Source organism: Calonectris borealis, chromosome 3 (genome assembly GCF_964195595.1).
Source record: "Calonectris borealis chromosome 3, bCalBor7.hap1.2, whole genome shotgun sequence".
Taxonomy (NCBI): domain Eukaryota; kingdom Metazoa; phylum Chordata; class Aves; order Procellariiformes; family Procellariidae; genus Calonectris; species Calonectris borealis.
The window spans coordinates 58,571,471-58,595,731 of NC_134314.1; the positions used below are offsets into that span (position 1 = coordinate 58,571,471).

Sequence of the window (24,261 nt, forward strand, 5' to 3'; positions counted from 1 at the left end):
CTTTAAAGAGCACTGCTTGAGGAATTGATGGCTCCTGTTGCTGCCCTTTCAGAAGGGCAACCTGCAGCACTGCAGGGCTGCCTCTGCAGCCACCAGCGGAGAGTTGCTGGGCTTCAGGGATGATCAATATGGAAATACCTGTGTGTTCATCTCTTTGTGCGCTGTGAAACTTCCCATTTTACCATTCAAGCAGAGTTCAGCACAAGTGGAAGGGTCACACAGTTTTAATAGGAAGACAAAATTGATAGTCTTATGTTCTTTTCTGATTGAGCTCTTCCAATCTTCAGAGTGCTTTTTCATTCTCTAATGCTTCTTTGAAATCAAAAACTGAACCGAATGAACAGTTAATAGGATCCTTTCCCATTTTCATTGGAAAGCTGTAATGTCTTATTAGCCCAGAATACCCTTGTAATTTTCCACTTTCAGACTCTGCTTTCTACCTGTCCAAAATCAGCAGACACATTTGACTTCTCCTTGCCTCAGGAAGGACCAGTCCTTCCCCTCTGCAAGGGATTGCTGTGCGGCTAGTTGGAGGTGGTCTCCCACACCAGCTTCTGGGGGTGGAAATCAAAACTGAAAATGTGTTTTGTGGTCTTCTCTTTATTAGAAACATGATGTTCTGCCTCACCACAGCACCAGGCAGCAAACACTGGACTAGAAACCTTGGTGTGCTGTGCTGTTCCACTGCTTGGGTGTCCAGGGTTTTCTTAAATCAGTGTTGACTAAATGACTTGGACTGCTCTATGGTGTGGAAGGGGAGGAAAGTTTTCCATTTGTTTTGAACGGACATAATGGGGATTTCATTTGTGGGGGGGTTTATTTTTATATTTTTCTCCATAAGAACAGTTGAACTGGTTCAGATTGAACGGCTATCTTGTGCAGTGTCTTGCTGCTGAGAGAAGTAAAAAATAAGTGCCTAAGAAAAATGCTGTGAACACACAACAGTACTTTCCCCTGCATATTCTCCATGTGTGTCCAGTGCTCAGCAGCTCATGGGTTACTTGAGCCAGGTACAGTATCTTTGTGTTTAATAGCCGTTGATAGATCTTACTGTCTTCAATTTTTTTATGATCTTCTCAACATTATTAATTACCTCCTGGGCCTCTCAATCATCTCTTTAGATTGAACTCAGTTTTCAGATCCAGGATAGATTTGCCACAGACATCCAGAAATTGCTCCCTGAAGCCAATAACATCAAGCCAACTGCATAACATCAAGCAAGTTCTGTCTTGGAAACAATTGAGATTTGTTGCCTATTGATTCTGTGGACATTTGAAATGCTAAGATCGTGTGTAATGGCAAGCAAACCATAAATCTCTGGAGGTGTGAGAATTTGCAGAGTGTTGGTTTCTGACGGAGATCCTGGCCAAGGTACAGGACATCCGGAATGATAGCCCCAGTCTTCTCAAAGTCAAGCCTCACTGCTGCCGTAATTCATCTTTCCTTTGGATGTCACTGCTACCTCCTCATCGCTCTCTGCCAGCTGGTGTAATTGTCTCCTTGCCCCTACCCCAGCTGTGGCCATTGCTTTCTTGTCATGGTACCAGGTATGTAGGGGTGTTGCCAGTGCTTTGCAGGGCAAGTGGTTTTGAAGGCAGAAGCATTGCTCACGTGCCTCTCAGCGCACAAAGAAATACTGAGGTGAGAAAGGGTGTTACGTGCAGTGAACACCCTTCAGATCATCCACCTACTCTTGCTTTCAGAAGGTATACATTGAGATGTCCCAGAGGAGAATGAAACAGGAACTAGTCACAGCTCGGGAAGAAACAATCCTGGTGATTTTTAAGATCCTATTGAGGAGTGCAGAGCTCCTTCATGTTATATTTGAAGATCTGAAGAAAATCTATGTTAACAAAAACATCTGAACTTGTGTAATTAAAACTAAAGCCTAATTACAGTAGATGATTTTTACACTATGTCATTCAACCTAAGTTCTTAGAGCCCCCATATGAGAAGTGCAGATATTGAGTGGTTCTGCAAATTAAGTAATTCAGTAAGGTATTTACAGCCAGGATTGTTAAGGGAAAGATGCTTAATGAGGCCTCATTAATATGGACGGACTTGTTTTTGAAAAATGGTTTTTCTGTTGCTGAAAACAAGCTTCTTTGGGGTGCTCATTCCTGAATGTTGAGAACAGATTTTGAGTTTGAAATGCTTATCAATAAGTAGTAATAACACTGGGTATGGAAAAGGTTTTTTCCTCTCTGCATCTGTGGAATTTCTTTTGACATTTTTTTAAACTTGATAAAAGAACTCATGAACTGTCTTTTTTCTTACATATTTCACTGCAGATAATGCTCATGACACAAGTTGTGTAGCTTAATAGTTTACAATATGGGATCAGAAATTAAATTAGTCTCCTTTATCTGTTCAGATGTAGAGCCCACATATCTCTGTGTCTGGGAATGGTAAAAATGTGCAAACTGATAAGCTCCATCCATTTTGAAGGATAAACTCCTCAAATACGGGTTTACAATGTGGAAGTCATGCCTGCCAATATCCTTCATGTCCAGCATAGGCTGTATGAGGAGGATTATGTCACTGTGCATCCTCTCAAAGCCTGTGGACCGTGTAGGCACCACACTGAAGTGGGGAACAGTCGCCCAGGACCCAGGAGGAATTGTGATAAGGGATTTTTTCATTGGAGAGACCATGTATGAACCTCTCACAAAAAGGACGGTGGAATCTCTAAAGCTGCTCTGTGTGCACATTAAAGATGTCCTATAAAAGCACTGCACAGTCTAAACTGATGCCATATTTATGTATTTCAGAAGAAAGAGCACGTTGGCCTCTTACGGCCAAAGCAATGCTGTAATTACAGTCATGGGAATAGATAGGAAGCCTAAGAAGGAGAGGGCTTAGTCCGTAGTCCGTAGGGCTTAGTCTGGTTCCCCACCTGCTGTAGAGCTGTACTTGGCCAGTACGCCTGTGGATTTCGTGGTCATGTGTTTCACGGGTGGGGAACCACCACGGGTGAGGGTAAGGCACACGCACCCTCCCAGCTGGAGTCCCCGGGGGACAAGGGGAGCTTTGTATGCGGGTTGGCGGGGAGCGTCCTCTCCTGTGACTTGCCCCTCTCCTGTTCTCTGGGGGGGTGGCTCTCGCCGGGGACGTCTGGCTGAAATCCTTCTCCCCTGGAGAAGGGGAGCGCTGGGCTGCAGCAGGTAGCAATTCCTTTTACATTTCACTGGTAGAAACTAGTGGTCATTCAGTCTAAATTCCAGGTAAATGAATACCATAAGTCCTCTCTTACGAGGCAGGCCTCTGTCTTCAAGTGCTTTTGAGCCTATTCAAGCAACTTCAGGCTATGCTACCTACAGCAATGGGCTGAGTCGGTTCTCCTCACTGCTTCAGAGGGATGATCTTGGTTTTCACGTTTTCAAGTTTAAATTCAGAACAGCATCAGCCTCATCAATCACAGCATGAAGACAAACCCTGTCAGAGGATCCAGGCTTTATCTTTGCTTTTTGCTCTTCTCCGAGACACAGAAAGAAGAGGGGAGAAAAGCTGTCAAATGCATCTAGGTGATAGTACTGAGACTCAGAAATTAAAACTGGACTAGGGCAAAAAAATCTTTACCATAGGTGCCAGGAATGGAAGTCTGAATCTGGAAGGGGAACTCAGAAGGCAGACTTTCTGACTTGTTTTGCTTGCTAGTTCTGCTGTGCTGATTGTGTTTGCTTTTTACAGACCAAATTTCTATCATGCTGATTTTATTTCACTACTATTTTACACTAGTACAAAAGGAAAATATATTATCAAATCTAGTGGGTTTGTGTTTGCACTTGTATAAATAACTCTTTAGCAAGCTATTTATTAGTTACTTCTACTGTACAGCGTCAGGGGATAAAAAAGAGTCACAGTGAAGATGTGCTTACATAAAGATTGTATTCCTAAGGGAGCACTAAAAAGCCCCCCAGCCTAAAAGCCACATCCCAAGTCCACAGTCCGGTATTCGGTATTTGAAGTTCATACACATAAGGACAGTAGTAAAGGAAGGCAACCTTAAGAGAAAGCATCAGTTTAGCATACATTTCAAAACTTGCAGTACTGACAGCTTCTATAGCATTGCTGAGTCAGCTGCGTAAGGGTGAAAGGTTTGTGATCTTACTGTCAGCAAAAGCATATGAAGACTTGCTAGAGAAGGTAATGAAAATATTCGTGAAGCTTTTGACCCTCACTGCTTTTTTTTTTTTTTATGATGACCCTTAAATTATAAATGGATATGGAAAACAAATGAATCATCATTTTCCAGTGGCAAGTATAATGTGATGTTCTGTTCCTTAACGGGGTTTTTCCTGGGTGCCTGTGTACGAATGCCTTCCAGACTGCACTGCGTGGTTAATTAGTTATTTACGGCAAAGCTCTTTCAGGGCGAGGGTAGACTGGTTTTGTGTGTTTCGCTGCATGGATTACTTTGTTGTCTTTAAACTAAGGATTTGGGAAGGGCGGGTTTTGAGCTCTTTCCTACAGGCTGATAAAGCGCAGGAGGCCACAGGCAGCTCTCTCAATTGCTGTAACAACTCACTTGCGCTTTCCTGATCTTCCCTTGCCACTTATCTCTGCAAAAGATACTGGCTGTAATCGAAGTATACGCTCTGATCCTTGCCAAAATCAATGGATCTCTTTTGCTACCGATTCCTATGCAGTTTGAAAACCACAACTGGGCCCTGGCATAGCTTGAAACTCAATAAACTCTTAGTGACGTCTTAATTTTGATTTTGGAACATTACATTTCTATCATGGGGGTCTGTTGCCCTGTCGAACAATAATGCCATTTACTGTGAGACACATGTCAGAAGTGCAGCTGAATAAATTTAACTTCCACAGACTATGAAAGCAGATTTAAAGCCCAACTTCCTTATGTGTAATAGGACTCCATGATCACTAGCACTGACTTCTAAAGCATTACAGACAGTACGACCTGTGGTAGCAGCTCATGTGCACGTAATCTGTTCTTGGTGGGTCAGCAATGAAGGAATGGCAAGAGGGGGTGAGCAGGTTCTGGTGACTTCAGCAAGCTTAGTAAAGGATGTCTCATTACCTCCTTAGACTCATACAGTATCTACTCCTGTTGTTTTTACACTCATCTCCAGGATGCTAAAAGAATTTCTAAGCAAATTTGTTACTAGCGTCATGGCAGTTGGATATCCAACTTTTGTCAGTCAATGGCATTTGCAAATTCAGTGGCTCTCCTGTTCTAAAATCACATCAACTAAAAGAGAGGCACTGTCAAAATAAATTATTATAGCTGTGACTTATTTGAAAAATAAAATACAGATGGAATGGAAGATGACAAAGATGGAAGCCATCTGAACAGAAACAGTCTTTTTCAACGGAAAATTAAGAAGTGGTAGACTTTCAAATAATGAAAGTAGCGATAATTTGGGATGGAATCAAATAGGAAATACCAAGACTATCTTGGAAATACTGCTGAGGCTGGTTGAGCTTTGTGCATGAGTTATTTGCTGGGATTATTTTCATCAACCTGTAGCAGTGTTCTTGCCAGGATGACGAGAGGCAGCAGGCTGTTGAAACAGGTAGAGGAGCAGGCACAGCACAGATAGCTCAAAGTCTGCTAGGGTGAAGCTGGGCTGTAAAAAAAAAGCAACCCACCAAACCCCCCCCTGAGACATCAGCAACTTCATCGGCTCTTTGGCTGCTGGATGAGTCTGGAGGGCTGATGGCACTCTGCACTTCTGAAAGCCACGGTGCCAAGCTAAATGCAAACATCATTTCCTTAAACATGCTCTTCTTCTTTTACCCATGCAGAGGAACACAACTCTAATCAACTAAATTAAATTGCAGACTGGGAAAGCAAAAAGGGAGAAAGAAGCTGGTGAAATTTCTGGTTTTTAACATTTGAGGGGGAATCTGGTGTCCTGGGGCGGTGGAGAGGCACTATGGTGGGCATGTTTATGTTTTGTTTCAGCAACCAGAGCATGGCTGTATTCTCAGAAGTCACAGATAATGCTCTGGGGGAAAAATGCAGCCTATCATTTACATGCCAGCTGTACTTCGTTGTTTGTCACTCTTTTCAGCACAGAACTGTTGCCCTTTTTTATTTTCTATGACCTTTGTAAGCTGATAGACAATGGGATTGTATGGAGGGAAAGTCAAATGAGAAGATTATAAGGTACAATTCCCATTTTTGTGGTAAGAGAGCATCTTCTTAGTCTCAACGAGAAACCTCCATTTGCAGTTTTCCAGGAGTCTGTTTCTTTATAAAGATGTTTTCATGATTGATTGGTATCAGGTGTGCAGTGCCACATGATTCAAGCGTTACTATGGTGACTGCTCTTTTTAGATAGGATGTCAGAGGCTATAATTGTGCTTACAAAATCCTGTGCACAGTACAATAACCTGCATGGAAATAAGCTGTAGCCTCACTCGGGCCTAGGTCTGTCTGCGCGAATTTGCTGATTCGCAACAGCAAGCCACCAAAGATTGCATACCGATGTTTGGGGGAGATTTCTCTCCCCTCTCCCTTTCTGTGTTACAGACAGGCAGGATCGGCTCTACAGTATGGGAGGAAAGACTAAATCATAGAATCGTTGAATCATAGAATCATTAAGGTTGGAAAAGACCTCTAAGATCATCGAGTCCAACCGTCAACCCAACACCACCATGCCCACTAAACCATGTCCCTAAGCACCACATCTACACGTCTTTTAAATACCTCCAGGGATGGTGACTCAACCACTTCCCTGGGCAGCCTGTTCCAAGGCCTGACCACTCTTTCAGTAAAGAAATTTTTCCTAATGTCCAATCTAAACCTCCCTTGGCGCAACTTGAGGCCATTTCCTCTCGTCCTATCACTAGTTACTTGGGAGAAGAGACCAACACCCACCTCACTACAACCTCCTTTCAGGTAGTTGTAGAGCGCGATAAAGTCTCCCCTCAGCCTCCTCTTTTCCAGGCTAAACAACCCCAGTTCCCTCAGCCGCTCCTCATAAGACTTGCTCTCCAGACCCTTCACCAGCTTCGTTACCCTTCTCAATCCTTTTGACCACCATCCCTCCCCAGCCCCAATAAGCTCGCAAAGTCTATTAGCTTGAGTTCTGCATCAGTAAAAGAGAAAAGTTGGTAAGGAGTGAGGAAACTGTAACATGGGTTCAAGGTCAAGAGGCAAGGGCTGAAGGAGCAGTAGAGTTAGAGGGTAAGGTGCCTTCCAGCCCCAGTTCCTCTGCCCCAGCTACTGCTGCTCAGCAGCAGCAAGGAGCTGCAGGCTCAGCCTCCGACGCTTGCCCTTAGGCAGGGTGGTACGAGCAGCAAAGGGAATCCTGTTTTCCATGACTTGCTGCATCTTTGCTCTGTGGTCTCCTCAGAGGGCCCGGGCTCAAGGCCACAGCAGCACAACAGACCTGCAAGAATGTGTGTTTGCCTATCAGGCTGTTACAGGAGATCGGACGTCAGGGAAAGGTCTACTGTTAGAAAAGAAAATTTTCCTGATGAAAGAAACATTTCTGATGAAGTCTTGCACATTGCTGCAATTTTAATAGGGCTTGATCCTTTAAGTTGCTAAATAACCTCAGCTCTCCCCAATATCTGTAGAAGTCAGCGATACTCAGCACTCTTCAGAGTTAAGACTAGAAAGTTGAATATTTGGACCTGTTGTGTCCTGGCCTCTCTTAAGCCTGCAACTGCTATTTTGAAAGACGAAATTAGAAAATAAGATAAAATAAGTGATTATGTCCCCAGTTGTACAGAGTGCTTAAGTATGTGTTTTCAAGCATGCAACTACGAAAATTAAATGATTGAGTGCTCCTGTGTACTGGAGCTATGCACTACAATGGCGTGTAGTGCTACAACTTGGAGTTAAAGCGGCATTCGATTGTATATTGCACTTCAGTTTATTGATTTGACATTATCTCCTATTGTATTTGAGTTGTCTTTTGCTAGGCAATAAGCGGGCTCTAATACAATAAATAAATGGAACATAGTCAAATAGTTAAAGGTGAGTGTAGTTAGCAGTCCTTTATCTCAACTTTGTCATGTCCCCACTGTATTAATGTGCCCTTCAGCTGTGCTGGGAGTCTTTTAGAAGCCAGAGTTACTCCAGGGGTCAAATTCTTAAACTGCATTTTCCCATTGACGTTTAGTGATATTCATGAATGAATTTGAGATCAGTGAGCTGTAAGGAACATTTCTAAATGTGCAAAAAATTAAAACAGATCCTAATACAGGCATCAAGCAGTTTGAAAAATTAAATATCAAAAGCAGATAAAGAGCAAAAGAAGTCAGACTTTGTATAGCATAGAGCTCAAGACTTTGTATAGCATAGAGCTCAAACACCGATACAGAGACTGACTGAAATCTGAGGGGATGGTAAACAAGAGCATCTGTCCTTTCAAAGAGCGTGTTTGTTAATAAAGAAATAACAAGCATGTTAATTGCCTGCTTTGCATCTAACTGTGTAAATAAGACTGGAAAATTCCAGCCAAAGCTACTACAGACAGGAGAGTCAAACACTGAAATTGTTTGGCATAAAAGTGAGAGCTTCCACAGCTGGTTCCGTACTTGAGAAAACTGTGACACAGATACTAGTTATTGCCTTATTCTTCGCATTTTTACTTCTGTTTCCCTGATTTCTTGCTTCTCTGTGGGGAAGGGCTTTCCCTTCTGATTTTGCTGTGTTCCTCTAAGCAACAGAAACACACAACAGAAAACCATCTGGAAACCAGACTTGGTGCCAGCCCCATTCAGAATAAAAAAGCTGATTTTTGATGCCTGATTTGGAGTACCACATGCTCGGCTCTACACGTCTCACAGCCGAACTGGAAATCTGTCACCATGCCCAGTTTCCAAAAGATGGAGGCTCTTAGTATACAAAGTCCTGCTGGATCAGTTGATAGTTCCCCATCTTTTGCACACCTGTCGGGGTGAGCCGCTCAACCTGAAAACTCGTGGTAACTGTGACCATCTTATCGTGCTTTGTGCATTGCCTGCAACAGACTGTACATTACTCACCAAGGAAGGTGCACTCATTAGACCACGTCTGCAAGATTGTGTCCAGTTTTGCCCCTGCCTTACCAGATGGATGTTGATAAAGTGGAGCAGGAGACCACCAAGTTGGTCAGGGAAGGAACGCTTGCCCTGTGAGGAGAGGCTGAGGGACCGGGGCTTACTCAGCTTGGAGAAGACTTTGGGGGGACCTAAGAGCAGCCTTCCTATACCTATAAGGTGTTACTGAGAAGATGGAGCCGGAGTTGCACAACAGGAGAAAAAGAGACTATGGTCAAGAACTAGAACAGGGCAGATTCAGACTTGAGGTAAGGAAAAGCTTTTTCTTCCATGAGGTCAGACAAGCCCTGGCACAGTTGCCCAGAGAAGTTGTGGAGTCTCCATCCTTGGAGATACTAAAAAGCTCACTGGATAAATCCCTGAGCAGCGTGGTCTTGGAATTAAATATTGACACTGCTTTGAGCAGGAGGTTGGTATAGGTGACCTCCTGAGGTCACTTCCAACCTGAATTATTCTATGATTTTATATCACCAAGTTTTCACCCTTGCTTTATCCTCTACTTCTGGCTCTGTCTCAGACACCTCCTCCTGGCTGCATATTCTGTCCCACTCTCAGAGGCCTACGAGTAATGCAAAATATCACTGCTGTTCTCCGCAGAGTGAGCCTTGACATGATGAAAAGTATGCTGGTTTTGAGATGTTGACAAACTTCTATTTTGACAAAGCCCTACCTTGTCTTCATAAGGGAGTTGCTTAGCCACGACTTGTAGGCAACTGTCCAAACCGAAAATCTTTGCTTTCCTTTCATGCTGCCACCTGTTTTCTTTAGAATGATGTTCTGTTGTCTTTAGCATTGCTGCTCATCTAGAAGCTAGTCAAAATGATGGCTGGCAAGAAGCCATCGCAATAATTAGCAGGAAGGCAGAACTGCATTCCAACAAACACCTAGCTGAGGTAGTTTAGTAAAACAAAAATGAAGTTTTATTTCTGCTTCAACAAATGAAGAAATAATACTGTCTAGTGTTCTAGCCTCAAATAAGTTCAAAGAACTTGTATCCAAAATAAAGTGGAGTAATTTCTGGGAGCAGGAGCGGGAAATAAGCCAAAGACAGTGGATACATGTTCATTTAGGCAAAAAGACAGATTAAGCCCCGTACAACAAAACAGTAGTCACTGGCAAGAGACTTAGTGAATTCCTGCATCAGGGAAGTGTAAAACGCGTCTCACACCCAGTCATCACCTCGACTGATTCTGTACCGGGGTTCAAACCTACACCAGTCTGTCCCTGTGGCCTTGTAAATCTGCTTGGTGAGGAAGACAGTTCTGACCAATGCTGGAAGCGTAAATTACTGATTTCCACCTGGCTGCCTCAGCCATTTACTCCCATCTGAGCAGAACAATTTTGTTTTGTTAACTTGTTTTCACTGTGAAAGAGGTGATTGCTCCTTTTTTTTCAGAAGACTGACATTTTAGGATATCCCTCCATTTATTTGTGTTTGATGTTCTGAAGGAAGCATCAGTGGACTGTGGCCTCCAGTAAGCTACCAGCCTGCTTCCCTCCAGACCTGTCTTCATGTCTTACTCACCCCATCTGTTTGTAAAGTATTCGGCAAAGTCAAGTAGATTCCTTGCTTTGATGTAATTAGGTTTTTGAGTTGTCCCAGAAGCAGTGACCCTAATTCATTTTCATATGCGGAACTCTTTTTTAGAAGACTAAACAGGATAAAGTTGAACTAGTTTGTATTTTTCCTAATTATGTTACTTCTTCCCTTCCCCTCCTCATCTGACTTTGAGAAAAACTCAGAAAGCTCATGCTTTTCTTCAGCAGGAGAGTCAGAATCCATACAGAATGGGAAGATACAAAGACATCATCTAAAAAGTACCCCTGAACAGCCTGAAATAATGACTTAATAGTAATTGAGAAATAAAGTTAGGAAAATTGCAGAATTTATTTTTTTCCTGAGTTTAGTTGTATTAAAACTGTCTAAAAACTCTTTCCAGAGTAAATAATTACTGTTTGAGTTTGGTACATGCAAATAATACATATAATTGAAAACTGACTGTTCAACTTTCTTTTAATCCTGTTCCTTTCTTTGTAGGTGTGGTAACTCCTCACTGGCAGGGACAAATTCTAATAACCATTCCCCTAGGGAGATAAGTCAACATAGCATGTAGCAACAGAGGCAATTACAACTGTCCTATCATCAGATTAGCAGGTCTGTGTTGTGATTGATCTCATTTACTTTCAGTTACAAGAAGCATGTAAATGTCCTAAGATGTTTTGCAACTGTTGTCGCCAAGAGAACAGTGCCTTGTTGGGGTCCTCTTTAGTGCTTTTCCTTGTCAGTATTTTGCTAATGTAATACTGGCAATGCAAGGAAAATATTCTTTCAGAGAAATACTCAGCAGTTCCTTGCAGCACTGTCAATGTTTTTAGTGTCAAGTCTTACTTAAATAAACATACAGTGTTTTGGTTTAATTTTGTTTTGGTTTTACTCATGTTTGGCTTAACCCCTTTCTAACAGCTCAGTGCTGTGGACAGTTTTTATCCAGCCAGTTGGGAGCTAACCTCTAAGAAGAGGACAGGTAAGAATTTATGGTTTGTGGGGACAAAATGAGCGCAGTCATTATGGTACTCAGCTGGAAATGTGGAAGTTGTGACTGTTGGACTGATTCCAAGGCCTCTTTCTTCTTGTATGAGAAATAGTAACTGCATAAATTACAGAAGCAGCCTTTAGGTTTCAAGCATAATATTTTTCCTCTGTGTTTCAAGTGGTGGCCTGACGAATGCCAGTCCTGACCACCAACTTCTGTGACATACCTTTTTTCCCCCTCAAAGAAAGCATGGTATTAGAGGTCAAAGTGTAAAGACTAGGGCAGAACTTACGTTGACATCAAAAGAGCAGAATTTCAGTTACAATACTTCTGCACAGTGGGAAGTGCTAGCGCTTAACTTAATCTCTTCCCTAGGGATCAGAGCTTTCACCTAGGAGACAGAAGCTCAAGGCAGTTTTTCTTCAAATCACCAGGTATTCTCCTCTGGGCATGTTTTCAAAAGGAGGAGTGAGCCCTGCCTGGTGATTTGAAGGAGTCATAGCAGAGATGATGATTTCTTCATCAGCTGAAGTGAGCGGTGAGTGGATGCGAGTACTTCCTGGCAACCCAGCGCAAGGCAAAGTCTTGCCCTTCTCCCAGGTATTACCTGTTGGTTAGTTCCAGGTGGCTCTCCTTTCATGTATCAGATTTGTAGGTTGAAGCAGTTTTCTGAAGCATCCGACTTGGTAGAGGAAACTTTGGCATCCAGTTTTGCGGTTTGGCTTCTTTCTACTTTGCAGGTCTGGTACCTCGAGCAAAGGTGTCGTGGCACCTGTATTCTACATACGCATGCTCTTGGCTGAAGAACGAAGAAAAATCCACTCCCAGATGCTATGAAAGATCGCGATGTGGGGAACAAAAAAAGAGGCAAGATGAGATCCAGGGACACTAGTGGGCCTTCATCATGACAGTCCACACAAAGCTTGACTTTACATATGGCTGCTTGCAGTAGGCTTGACTCCACATTTCTTCACTTGAGAGAGGAGGCTTTTTTTCATCAGCTGTGGTGTGAGCCTGAACAGTTCCATATTCAGTGAAGTCATCTCACCTTACTGGCTACGGCAACAGCATTTAGAGAAAAAAGAATTTGGATGACATATGTCCTTAGACTTCAGTGTAGGAGATATGGAGGTATCTATACCTAATAATACAAAATATTTGCAAATTACAAATAACCTGAAGTGCTTTTATATGCATAGGTAAGCATTTTATTTATAAAGAGCATTCTGGACATCAAGACAATAATATATCTCATGGTCTAATTTTCATTTCTTTAAAAACTTCATACAAGATAACTTGGTTGGTCTATAAAAGGAATCGTTCTGACTTAACTGAGCTTCTCAAGTGCACTGAACTCGAGACGACTTTCTTCATTTGTTAAAAAATAAATAAATAGAACTTCTTATTGTAGAAAAAGTCAGCAAGTAAAGGTCTCAGCAATATTATTTGGAAAATAAATTCCTTGAAATGAGAAATGCAAAAGTTGTTTCTTAATAAATGATGACATGCCAGAATAGACTTTCCACAACCCAAACATTGCGTTGTTTGGGAGATTCTGAATGCTCTCAGCACTGCAAGACCAATAAAGTTTATCTGAGTTTACAGCAAATAATCTGTCTTACATATATAATGGGCATACTTCCATTAAAGCATCCTGCTGCATATTAGGAAGCTGTTAGATCATTAGTTTATCTGGCACCAAGCCACTTGCCAAACTTCTAAGTGTGAAAGTGTGGTTGCTGAGTCACAGCTTTGGAAGCTGCAGTAACAGTAATCTATCCTTTAGCTGGTAGAAGCCCTGGAGAGCTGCAAAGATGTATAATATATGTGCTTTTGAACTTTAAAATAGAAAAGAGAGAACCCATCAACAGACCTTTTGTATGTGCATGTTGTTTTCTTCCTCTCCTCAGCACTTAGGTAACTATAAAGCAGCTACAATCAACACATAAAATGTCAGGTTTGAAAGGGCATGTGTGCAGAGAAAGCATTTCAGGCCAAGGATGTCGTTCAGAGCACTGACGGTACCAACCGTTCGTCCAGTAATATATCACTGATGTTAAAGCATGGTTTTTGGTCTTCAAGCGAGCAACGGATTTGGAACAAGAGCGCATTTTAACTTGAGATAATATTCACAATTTTCTGCTTCCCTGCTGATACCAGGCATGATTTATTGAAGGGAGGGGGAATAGAAGGAAAGAAAATAGGTTGGAAAGGGGGCTCTAGCCATTGCATGACCCCAGCTGCGTTGTGTGTGTGCATCAGCATGGTGGCAACCACATAGTTCCTTTCCACTACTGCAGCACTGGTAGGTGTGACCCTGGTAACGTTTTCGGTCTCCCTTTATTCACGCTAGTCTCTTCAGATCCTGGTTCTTCATTAGAAACCCTTTCTTGCTTTGCCTTGCCAACTATACTTGTAAAATAAATGAAGCATATCTCATAACTAATGGCCAAGGACAGTTATGTCGTTGAAGTGTCTTCTGGATAGTGTTAATTAAGCAAAACCAATAAAATAGGCATAATCGACAAGCACAGGAAGAAAACTAATTTTACAGAGTGCCAAAAGCTTCAGGGAAGATTGCAGTTTTTCCTGTAAATTTATGCTCGCTCTGTTGTATCAGTTACTGTTGCAGAAATGTTGAGATGGAGGTTGAGAAGTAGTACAATTTATTTTGCAGTATTTTGAAATCCAGTAATCTCTCCACGACGAACCCCTATCTACTTCAAAATGCTGATCTTTGTATTATTATTATTCTAACAACTTTCTGGAGCGGCATTCTTTATAACTAGTACCTGTGGAACAGGCAGGGGTTCTCTGAGCCCTTTGCAAAGTTTGTACTGGGTTTCATGAAGTATTATCACTTAATATGAAAGTGCAGAGGGAAGAAGTTCATCCAAGGGAGAATATGGGGAAGGAAAGGTTATACTTGGCAAGTGCTGAATTGTTGAATAGATCAGTGTAGACTTTAGTGTGGTTTCATACTGTATCCAAATAAATACATAAGTGATTTGAAGGCTAACTTAATATAACCATTTAAACAAATTGTTTCCTTTTTTCTTTTCTTTTTATGTCTAGGTTAAACATTTGAAATAGAGATGACAGTGTACAAAAAAGGAATATGTATCTAGGCAAATTAATTTCTATTTCTGCTACCTGACTTCATGATTCCACTGACATCCACTGAAGTGTCCCATTTTCACTTTAGTAACTAAGAAATGGCTGATGTGAACAGTTTATGGGAAGACCCTGATCTCAGTTGCCCCGGTGTACATCCAGAGGAACATAACTCCTGGGGGATTGCTCTAGATTTACAGCAGTTGGGTCCTCTGTGTTGGAAGAAACCCATCCAGTGGTAAATAAAGCCCCACCTTCCCCCCAGTCCCCCACTTCTGGATGTCCTTTGAAAAATGTCATCTTGACTTTATACAAAACGTTGAGTCATTTCCTCAACTGAGGAGTTAATTTTTCTTCAGTGTTCCTTTCCTTTTTTCCCCCTGCTGACGTGTTTGGCACACAAGAAGCCTTTTTTATTTGTATAGCTTCAAATTGTTTCAGCCTTTCTGATTTTTAAAAGCGGAGAGGCTTTTCCAGTGTTGATTTGCTTCTCTGGTAGTTGTGTGACGGCAGGTTGTTCTTGAGGAGACAGTGGAAGCCAGAGCTGCTGGCACCTTCCTGGATGTTCCTCCTTGTGATTGTGGTGGCTTTCTTCTGTAGCTCATGCCCAGCCCCTCTTCAAGAAGGACCATGCTGTGGGGCTGAAGGCGTACCTGAACCATGAACTTTAAGGTACTTAGCATTTTGGGGGGCAGAATTGGGCAGATTGCTGAGAAGTCATCCTAGGTGACCCTCTTCCCTGCAGGCTGGTCGGTTCTCCATGCAAATCAGCTGACAGCTAGTACAAAATTAAGCAGTATGGTTATTTCCAGGCAGCTTTCTTGTCCACTGTGAAACTCTCTGTGTGTAGATGATGAAATATTAACTCTCTTGTAGACATTTGCTGAAAAGGCGGTGGGAAAGTATTATTTATCTTATAACAGTGTCAAAGCCATTTTTATGCCATAGTTAACGTGTTACCACTTCGGACAGCAGAATGTCATTGAAGAGAGACAGCTTTCTGACACAGTGTCCAGGCAGCAGCTGCCACCTTTGGGGTGAGTGTAGCAGCGCTGCTGGTGCAGGGAGATTCGCCCGCCTTTACGGGAGGATGGAGAATTTGTTTTATGACATGGTGGTGAGGGCTTATTTTTGTACCAGAAATGCACTGAATGGAAAGCCTGAAGTCCAGAAGTCTACCTGTCAGGCATGTGCTCCTGTTTGTGAATTTGTAGTCTGTTTCTTTCTTTTTAATGTATTCAAGTTTTGTTTCCCTCTTGGCAACAGTCCAGCTTTCCCTTGGCGTTTTGCTGTAGTCAGCTGAAAGCCAGACATTGAGATCACGTTCCAGTTGTTTCTGGGTCTCTCTGGTATTCATCAACCCCTTTTTGCTGTCCTGTAAGTAGGTTTTTTTCTTATGCTCTCGTTTGCTGTATTCTGCCATTTGTGTTCTCTACCTCTTTTAGGCTGTTTTTAAACTATTTTAACAAGGTTTCAATAGTATCTAGCATTCCTAATGAACTTCAGTTAAAAGGCTGTGCTTGTCTGCATACTGCTCTGAACAAACTAAGCAAACAGAAAAGGTCGCCATTATTTAAGTGTTCGTAGCCTGGCCAGTGTTCTCCTGCTTGCTGGCCTTTACGCACCTCTGAAGTCGTCTTTGTCCTTCTAGGCTCTCTGCTGAAACATTAGAGTAAGAATTTTGTTTGGTATAATAAATGTGGTTAGATTAAAAGAAAAAAAAAGACTCTAGATTATATGTGCAAATGTTGTTCTTTGGCTGTGACTGTCGGTGCCTTAGGGGGTTTCCTGCTGAGAAGTACAGCAACGGGCTCAGTTTCTCTGTGGGCGCATCTCTTCCTTCTTCTGAGGGGAAGAGGGATTCATCAGGCGAAACCGGGGAGAGCCACCGTCCATGTGGCCCTTCAAACGCAGATTGTCATGTCGGTCCTGTAGAGACATCCATATCACAGCCAGGTTTCTGGAGCTCTCTGTGACCAGGAGGAGTCTGAGATGGAGCACTGGCCACGAACAGCTCTGAGCTCTGAGCTCTGAGCACGAAGAGCTGCCTGTGCTTGGACCTGGCCTACTGGGTCTTCATCCAGTCCTCACAGATTTGAGGGACTCTTTACAGTTTAGGGAGGAGTGCTAAAACTTGTAAGGCAGGAACAAATCTTGCTCTTCCTCCCCCCCACCCCATCCGGAATAAATGAGTGGGGCTTTTGTGGAGCGATGTCTGCAGAGATTTATTTTCTGTCAGCTCTTTACTAAACCTCTATTTAATTCAACAAATCTGCAGTGGTTTGGTTGATGTTATAAGGAACAGAATGTGACCCATAGTTTAAAAATGAGTGAAGCGTACAGGTCTGGTCGGTGAAAGGTCGTGTCTTTTCGTCTGCAACCAAGAAAATTCAGAACTGTTTCTGCATTTTTTTTTTGAGAAAAACGCAAGATATAAATAAAACAAACCTTTCAACTGCTCATTTTAAAGTAAGCCATAAAAATGTAGCAGAGAAGACCAGAGAAAAATGTGTCCCATGGTGCCTGCAGTCTTTTGTAGCTCTTCAAGAACAAGAGGTCATCTGCAGGAAAAAGAGAGTCCCCTGAAATCACACCATCTGCAGTTTTATGCCAGACTCTAGGGAGGAGGTGTAGGCTCTACTCATCTCCAGTGTTGAGTGGAGTTTAGAGAAAGGGAATCCACCATCTCTAAGGATATCCGCTCATCAGGAAAGCATGACAAGCATCTTTATTTTTGACCTTTTAAAGATACAGGTCTTGATGCAGAAGTAAATGCCAGTGCATAAAACAAGGAGTAAATGTTTTGAGTACTACAACATCAGCATAACCCCCCAAAGATCTGCACTTGTCAGTATAATTTCCAGGTTTTTGTTTTGAAAAGCTCAGCTCCATACTTCCACAAACAAAACTCCCGTGGAGTTTCCATTAGGCAATGCAGTTTGGTCTGTGTGTTTCTGGGAAAGATGCATCTTTGTAGAATGTGTCCTCGATCTTGGTATTGGTTTCAATCTGTCTAAAAACAGAAGTATCAGTTTTCAGAAAGAGTCACTCAGTGATAATGCCTAACTGTTTTCCTCCTTCTCTCCCTGTCTGTGCTTAATAAGACAAAATGGGGAAAAAATCCACTTCTGACGAATTTGCATGGGAAAAAAAAAAGGAGAGAGATTAATTTACACTGCCGGGTGTCAGGCTGTAATACGGTTATGCTGGCAAAGCTAAAAAAGGAAATGTTCCGAGTTCATAGACATTTTAGAAGAGGTCATCAACTTAGCAGATGAGAAAAATTTGTTTCTAAGCATTCAGCAGTTCCTGAACTCTGACAACACGTTACACAGGTATGTATACACACTGGCCAAATGCCGTGGAGGATGCAAAATCCAAAGAGGAACTTGCAAGGGTGGAATTTCCAATTTAACATAAAATCCGAAGGATACAAAATGTCAGTGCTGAACAGTAATCTTTCACCAACTGGAAATGGGTTCTTTCGGGCGCCTCATTCCTCGGCATCAGAGTGCTTTCAGCGAGCGAGTGAAATGGCAGATGTGATTAACTCCCCCTCTCCGGGTTGCATTGCTCGTTCTTCTGTCTTTCCGCGGGGAGGCTCGTGCGGGGTGCTGCCCGGGGAAGAGCCTCTGCGGGGACGGGGTAGGCTCTTACTGTGGTCCTCCTGTGGGGCAGGCTGGGAGAGGCTAGATGGGGAGGGGGGCACTGGGACTTTGTGCATGGAGTGAGAGTGTCCTCGGGGGTATATGTTGGTGGGGGGAGAATTTGCTGCTGTAGAAGGGCAGAGAAAGAGGAGGGAAGGTGTTTGCTGCCCTGGGAGGGTGGGAAGAAGGAGGGCAGGGCTGGTGCTGCACCTTTCAGGGCGAGGGAGGGAGGAGTTGAGGTGGAGGATGCCCAGTCTCCTACATGGCCTGTGTGGCTGCCAGGGTTTGACCATCTTGGTCTCAGTGCCAGATGAGAGTGCAAAGGAACCACCCCCCTGCGACAAAGCTGAGCAAGGTCTGGGCTTTCCTCGCCTCCTAACATTTTAGGAAATGTCCTGTATCACCAGGGCTGTACACAGGCTCTTTCCAGGGCAAGGAAACCCAGTGAGGTCGTGTTTGTGTGCTTGCGGGCATGAAACGGCAAGAGCCTCGCGATTAAAGCACTCGCCTAATCCATAGGAATTCGAGCTGTCTGTCCTCCCACCCTCTGCAGCCCTAACCACAGCCAAGCAACTCTTCGGCAGCAGTGGGCAGGCTCTCTCTTGCCTGGACCTAGTAAAAAAATTTTTCTTAAAATTGATACGGTTCAGGAACGGTATGGTTCCCCGTGCAGTGGAAGTGTGGATTCCTTTACGATGGAAAAGAGTTTTCAGTAGGAAAATCCTATCCAATTCTGCTCCAAAGGAAAGCAAAGTAAACACATTTGCTCAGACAGATCTTACTTGTTGCTTTTGCTACTCCTTGTGGGAGAATGGCTCTGGCCTGACATGTCAAAATTAAACCCACCTCTCACTCAGAATATAGCAGACTAAATGTTAAATTAAAAATAATAAAGACGAGGAAAAAGAAAGCTGATTGTTAAACTTTTAAAACCAAAAGATTCAGTATGTGGACCTCCCAACTAATGTTGTTTCTATGAGGAGTAGGAACAAGACTTGATGGCTTTCTTATATTTTGGTTTCTATCCCTCCACTTTTCCTTAAGCGGCAATGGCCCATGTAGATTAAGCAAGTTAAATAAAAGTTCTGTGCCTGGTGGCATTCCAACTAAAAATAGCTTAAGGGTCCAGCCGTACTTCATTCAAGTTATTTATAAAAAGCACACCTTAACTTTCTACTCTGTCATCTTTTAAATGGTCCTATATCTACTGGTTGTTTTCACAGCCTCATTATCATTTGGGATATAAATACACTTTTTTTGGTCCTTATTCGAAGCATGCTATCCAGGTGTTTCGATAGCAGGGCATGTTTACTGAAGGATCATTCAGCAAAATGGAAAATACTCTTTTAAAGCCATCTGCTTTAATTAGAGATCATTTTAATTGAATTAATTTAAAATACGTTAATTCAACTGTGTGGAAATTATCTGACTGCCAGCCCAGTACGTGCCTTGGAAATGACTGGTGTGTGTTCTTGAACAACAGATAGGCTATAATATTTGGAGGTAGAGATTTACTTTTAAGGCTTACTTTTTTGAGAGACAATAATTTTCCTCAATTGCCGAGTAAGCTCAGGGAGACCATAAAATAATTTCCTTGGTATATTTTACTAGAATTTTGATCAAAATATGTCTGTTTTACCAAACTAGTCTATAACCATGAAGCTCTAAGATAGGTAGGCTGTTTTAATGTCCTAGGCTAAGGGCATTGGAGGGTAATAGAGATGATTCATACGTTCATAAAATAGAAGTATATTGAAAGGCTAAAGAAATTAAACCAAATGAATCCCAGGTGCAATTCCACTGACTTGTTTAGGCTTATAACTAGTATGAATTTCACCTATTAGGCCTACTCTCATAGGAAAAAGAGACAGTCTGAAATAGCATGAAAGTCAGCGAGGTTTATAAATTGCTGTGATCAATCGTATTCTTTCAGCAGAGAAGCGGAGGAAACAAATGGAGTCATCTAAAAATAGGAAGGCAGGAGCAAGTGTAGTACTGCAGATAAACCCTTCACCTGAAGTGTAAAATTAATCCAAAATAAGTTGCAAGGAAAAATTCCTTGGTGTGTACCGTGGCTAATCATATAGGCTGTTTGTTTCCATCATTAGTCCTCAAGAGATTGGAGGTTTGGGGATTTTTTTTTCATTTATTTGAAATTCTATTTCATCGGTGCTATTCAGTGGAGCAGGGTGGAGCTGGCTCATTCCCAGAAAATTTAAGGACAAGATGCTCTCAAATATTTGTGCCCCATATTCCCTATTCTGTGGAAAATTTTGGTAAGTTTTTCCCCTAGTCTCAAAATTTTCTGACAGAGGAGTAAATCTGAGGCTTGCCTTGTTCTGATCGTTTGTGCCTGTGCGTGCATGTAAATACCCTGTGGTCTCTGACCATTAAGGTGCAGTCACAGACTTTCTGGTGCAGACGAATAACCAGGGACTGTATCGGCAGGCGTCTGATCCACTGGAGACAACTCTTATCTCCAAGTCTGAGTGGGACAAATCTGACCCAGTGATCTGCTCCTGAAAGTTAAAGAGCGCATTCCTAGTGCTGTCTGCTGTCTGTATTAGCAAATTACAGTGAAAGGAACAGAAGCCTTGCAATCAGATAAAGTTAAGTACATGCATAACTGCAGTATCAAAATGTAAGCCTATACTATCAGGATATGTTTCAATGAATTGTAATTGATTTAATTTATTTTTTTATTTGTAAGTTAAAGTCTATTGTAAATATAATGGGAAGTCTTGTGAATCAAGGTCATTGTTTAGCTTAAATTATAAGGCTAAAGGAAGACACATTTCTCGAATGTCAGTCTATTGTCTTGGTGAGTCACCATGGGAGGGGGCAGATTTTTTACCTGTAATTTCATTGAAGTCAGTAAACGGGACTACTGCCAAGATTGAACAGGTATGCTCTAGAGGATATGACCTGAGTGGAATTGTGTTAGAGTAGGCATGATGTATGTTGGAGAATGAAATGAAAATGAAAAATTATTCATTTAATAGTGAAGAAATATTGTATCTGAAGCAAAAATATATGCTAAAGCATAAATAAAATATAAGTGGAACATACAGAGCAGGGAACTGAGGGTCCAGATTTAAAATGCAATTTTAGAAGACAGTGCAGAAAGTTGTATAACATAACTTCTCAAAATGTAGCCGTATGTCTTACTGATTTTTCATCTATGTGAATGTTAACTGGCATGTCACTGATATGTCGAGCACAGCAGTAGGAAACTTCAGTAACTCATTAAAGGGTGCTTCAGTGCACCAGGGTGACTTGCAGCTGGGGGTTAGCTCCATTTTGTTTGTATTAGACTTCACATCCCAAATGGCTGTTTTCTGCCCAGGCTCACGTAAAGTCATCAGATTACTTTGAAAAGCACAGCGATCTCTGTTGGTTCATCTTTCCCCGAGGGCAAACTGAACCAAAATGATTTGTAGAGCTTTCCAGCACCTGTGGTGGCCTAAGGACATCGTCAAGACAAAGTTTTTAGGGAGAGAAAATATCTTTTATTAGTTAGAAAAATGTCATTGGAAAAACTTTTGGGTAGACCAGCAGTCCTTCAAGCTGAAATGACTTTATAGAATTATCCTACAATAGTTCACTTATATTTGGAAAATCAAAGACCTCTTACTACCCTTGAACTGAGCCAATAAAATAATATTTTATTAACTAACTAAACATCTATTGAGTTGTGCAAACACGGTTTTCTTTCCAACATCCTATCCAGTGAAGAATGCCAAATTAAGTATTTTGGATTGGATTTCCAGCAGCATTCGTGGATGAGTCAGAAGAATAGTTCAGGAAACCCAGATCATTTGTGGAGTAGAAGAAACAACTGAAGCGAGAGACAAAAAAAATAATTATGGGGGGAAATAGTTATGCAGAGCTTCATGGTGAAAGCAAAGACCTCTGAGACCCCGAGAACCATGTTTGAGTGAAGTGTTGGGGTGATGTCTACAAGATACCATAGCAGCTCTCGGGCTAGTATTATTTGCTCTTTGTGAATAGGGTGGAAGAGATGCTCTCATCAACAACAAACACTAGGGAAATAGCTGAAGTTGTCAACTGCTTTACCTTTCAGGCTGGTGCTTAAGGAAGCTAGTCGAGTAATAAAAGCTTGGAGTGTTAGATTTACAAACTCACTTACGACAAAGACAAGCAGGCTTTGTTGCAGCTTGCTATCCTAAAGAAAATAAAATTAGCTTTTAGTAGTACATAGGACTTTGCCCAATAAAGAGTTGAGGGTTAAGCTGACTTTGATTTAAATGCTATATCCAGACCTCTATGAGTAAGTAGCAATTATTTACTAAGTTTCACTTCAGGTTTTGTTTGGTTTGGTTTGGTGTGTGTTTTGGGGTGTTTTTTTTTTTGGGGGGGTGTTTGGGTTTTTTTGGGGTGGTTTTTTGGTTTTTATTAGAACAGACTACTATGACTAATTCTTGGTCTGGAGACAGTGACTTCTCCTTGTGTGTGTTTGGCACTATGAAACCAAAATGCAGAAATGAAAAATTTAAATAGGAAAATTTTACTCTAACTTAAGGAGAAGAGTGGTGCTTGGATTTGGTTATGCTTTAGCTTTTCCAAAGTGTTAATTAGACATGAACCATATCAGTACAAGACAGAGAGTATCCTCTCCTGTCTTCAGGCGAAGAAGCAGTAAGGGGTGTGACTGCAAAACTGGCTAAACACAAGTATTTCCACATCAGTAAGGTGCAACTGAAGCTGACCAGGGAAGAAGTCCATGCATAGGGTGGGATGCTCTCCAGGTCTAATCCAGGCCATAAAAAATACAGCTCGTAGGTTTGAAGGAGGAAGAATGATACAAATAAGATATGATTAATCTGTTTTTATATATAATTATGGAATGTTATCTGGTCATGACAAAGATAATAAAATAAAAAGTCAGCTTTCATTTGCATAAATAAAACAATAAAGTGCTTCTGAGAGCTTGTCTTTGCTTTTTAATGGAAATAGTCTCATGCTTTGAAGGCTTAGGGACTTAGCAAGGTGCCTGCTGCTGTTCCCACACAGTTCCTGCTCACTGCCAGACTGTTACCACCCAACGGCTAGATGGAGAGAAGCACTGAGTTGTGCCCTTTCACCAAACCCACTCCTGCCTCCGGGAGACATTCTGGAGGTCTGAACATGAAATAAACAGGCACTTTTCTCCCTGGAAGGGAGCTGCTGGCAGGGCAAAAAAAGAGGCATGTCTGTGTGGAAGCTTGCATTGCAGCTGCTTGTTCTTTTGAGGGGTCTGCACAACATCAGTCTGTAAAGGTCATCACAAATACTACGTATTCAGTTAACTAGGCATTGTGGCACGTGTCATGTTAACAAAATAATTTATCCCTCTCAAAGAAAAAAAAATTCCTTGGTGTAGTAAACTGTCCTTGTATTTCTTGTGCAGACTCTTCAGGTTTCCTACATGTGGGCATATTGGGATAATTACACACGTAATCTTTTAAGCAAAAAAAAAATGCCCGTTTTACTGCTACCTAGCTAGTTTGCTGCTAATCCATAGGTTCTCTGTAGTGCCCATCTCTGTGCGTATCCTCCAGCAGAGCTGGTCTCCTGAAATGCTCCCCAAACTTTACCAAGCCTCTCTTCCTCCCTGCCTCCATCCCGCTTGCCCTCCACAGAAACTCCTCGTTACTGACTTCGTTCCTCTTCCTCAGTAAGGTTCCAGAGGCTTCTTTCCTCCTGTGTTGCTTTAGCTTGCCGTGTAATTTCTTTATCTCAGATAGACCCTCAGTTAATCTTGGCTTCTCTCTGTGTACAAAAACACCATTACAGGCTCCCCATGCCTCTTCCCCTCTGTCATCCTTGTGCTCCTGACTGTCAGCCCTTTGTGCCCACAGGTTGCTGCCAGGCAACTCCTCCTCTTTCTTTGCAACTCCTCCTCTTCTTAAGCACTTCCACAAGGATCGCCATTCCTGGGA

At 42.1% G+C, this 24,261-nt stretch overlaps 1 protein-coding gene across 7 annotated transcripts in view; it reads left to right on the top strand.

Annotated features, from left to right (window-relative positions):
- The window catches only part of PKIB (cAMP-dependent protein kinase inhibitor beta), a 54,549-nt gene that overhangs the window by 17,671 nt on the left and 12,617 nt on the right, over window positions 1-24,261 (top strand). For 2 of the 7 annotated variants that reach the window (XM_075145752.1, XM_075145751.1), the window contains exon 1: window positions 15,037-15,344. The exons of 1 other annotated variant lie outside the window; for it this stretch is intronic. The gene's annotated coding sequence lies outside the window, so the exon portion shown is untranslated. Of the gene's footprint in view, window positions 1-11,488; window positions 11,550-11,995; window positions 12,097-15,036; window positions 15,345-15,429; window positions 16,050-17,986; window positions 18,008-24,261 lie in introns of those variants that run through there. 4 more of the 7 variants (XM_075145753.1, XM_075145756.1, XM_075145755.1 and 1 more) reach the window with 4 other exon arrangements.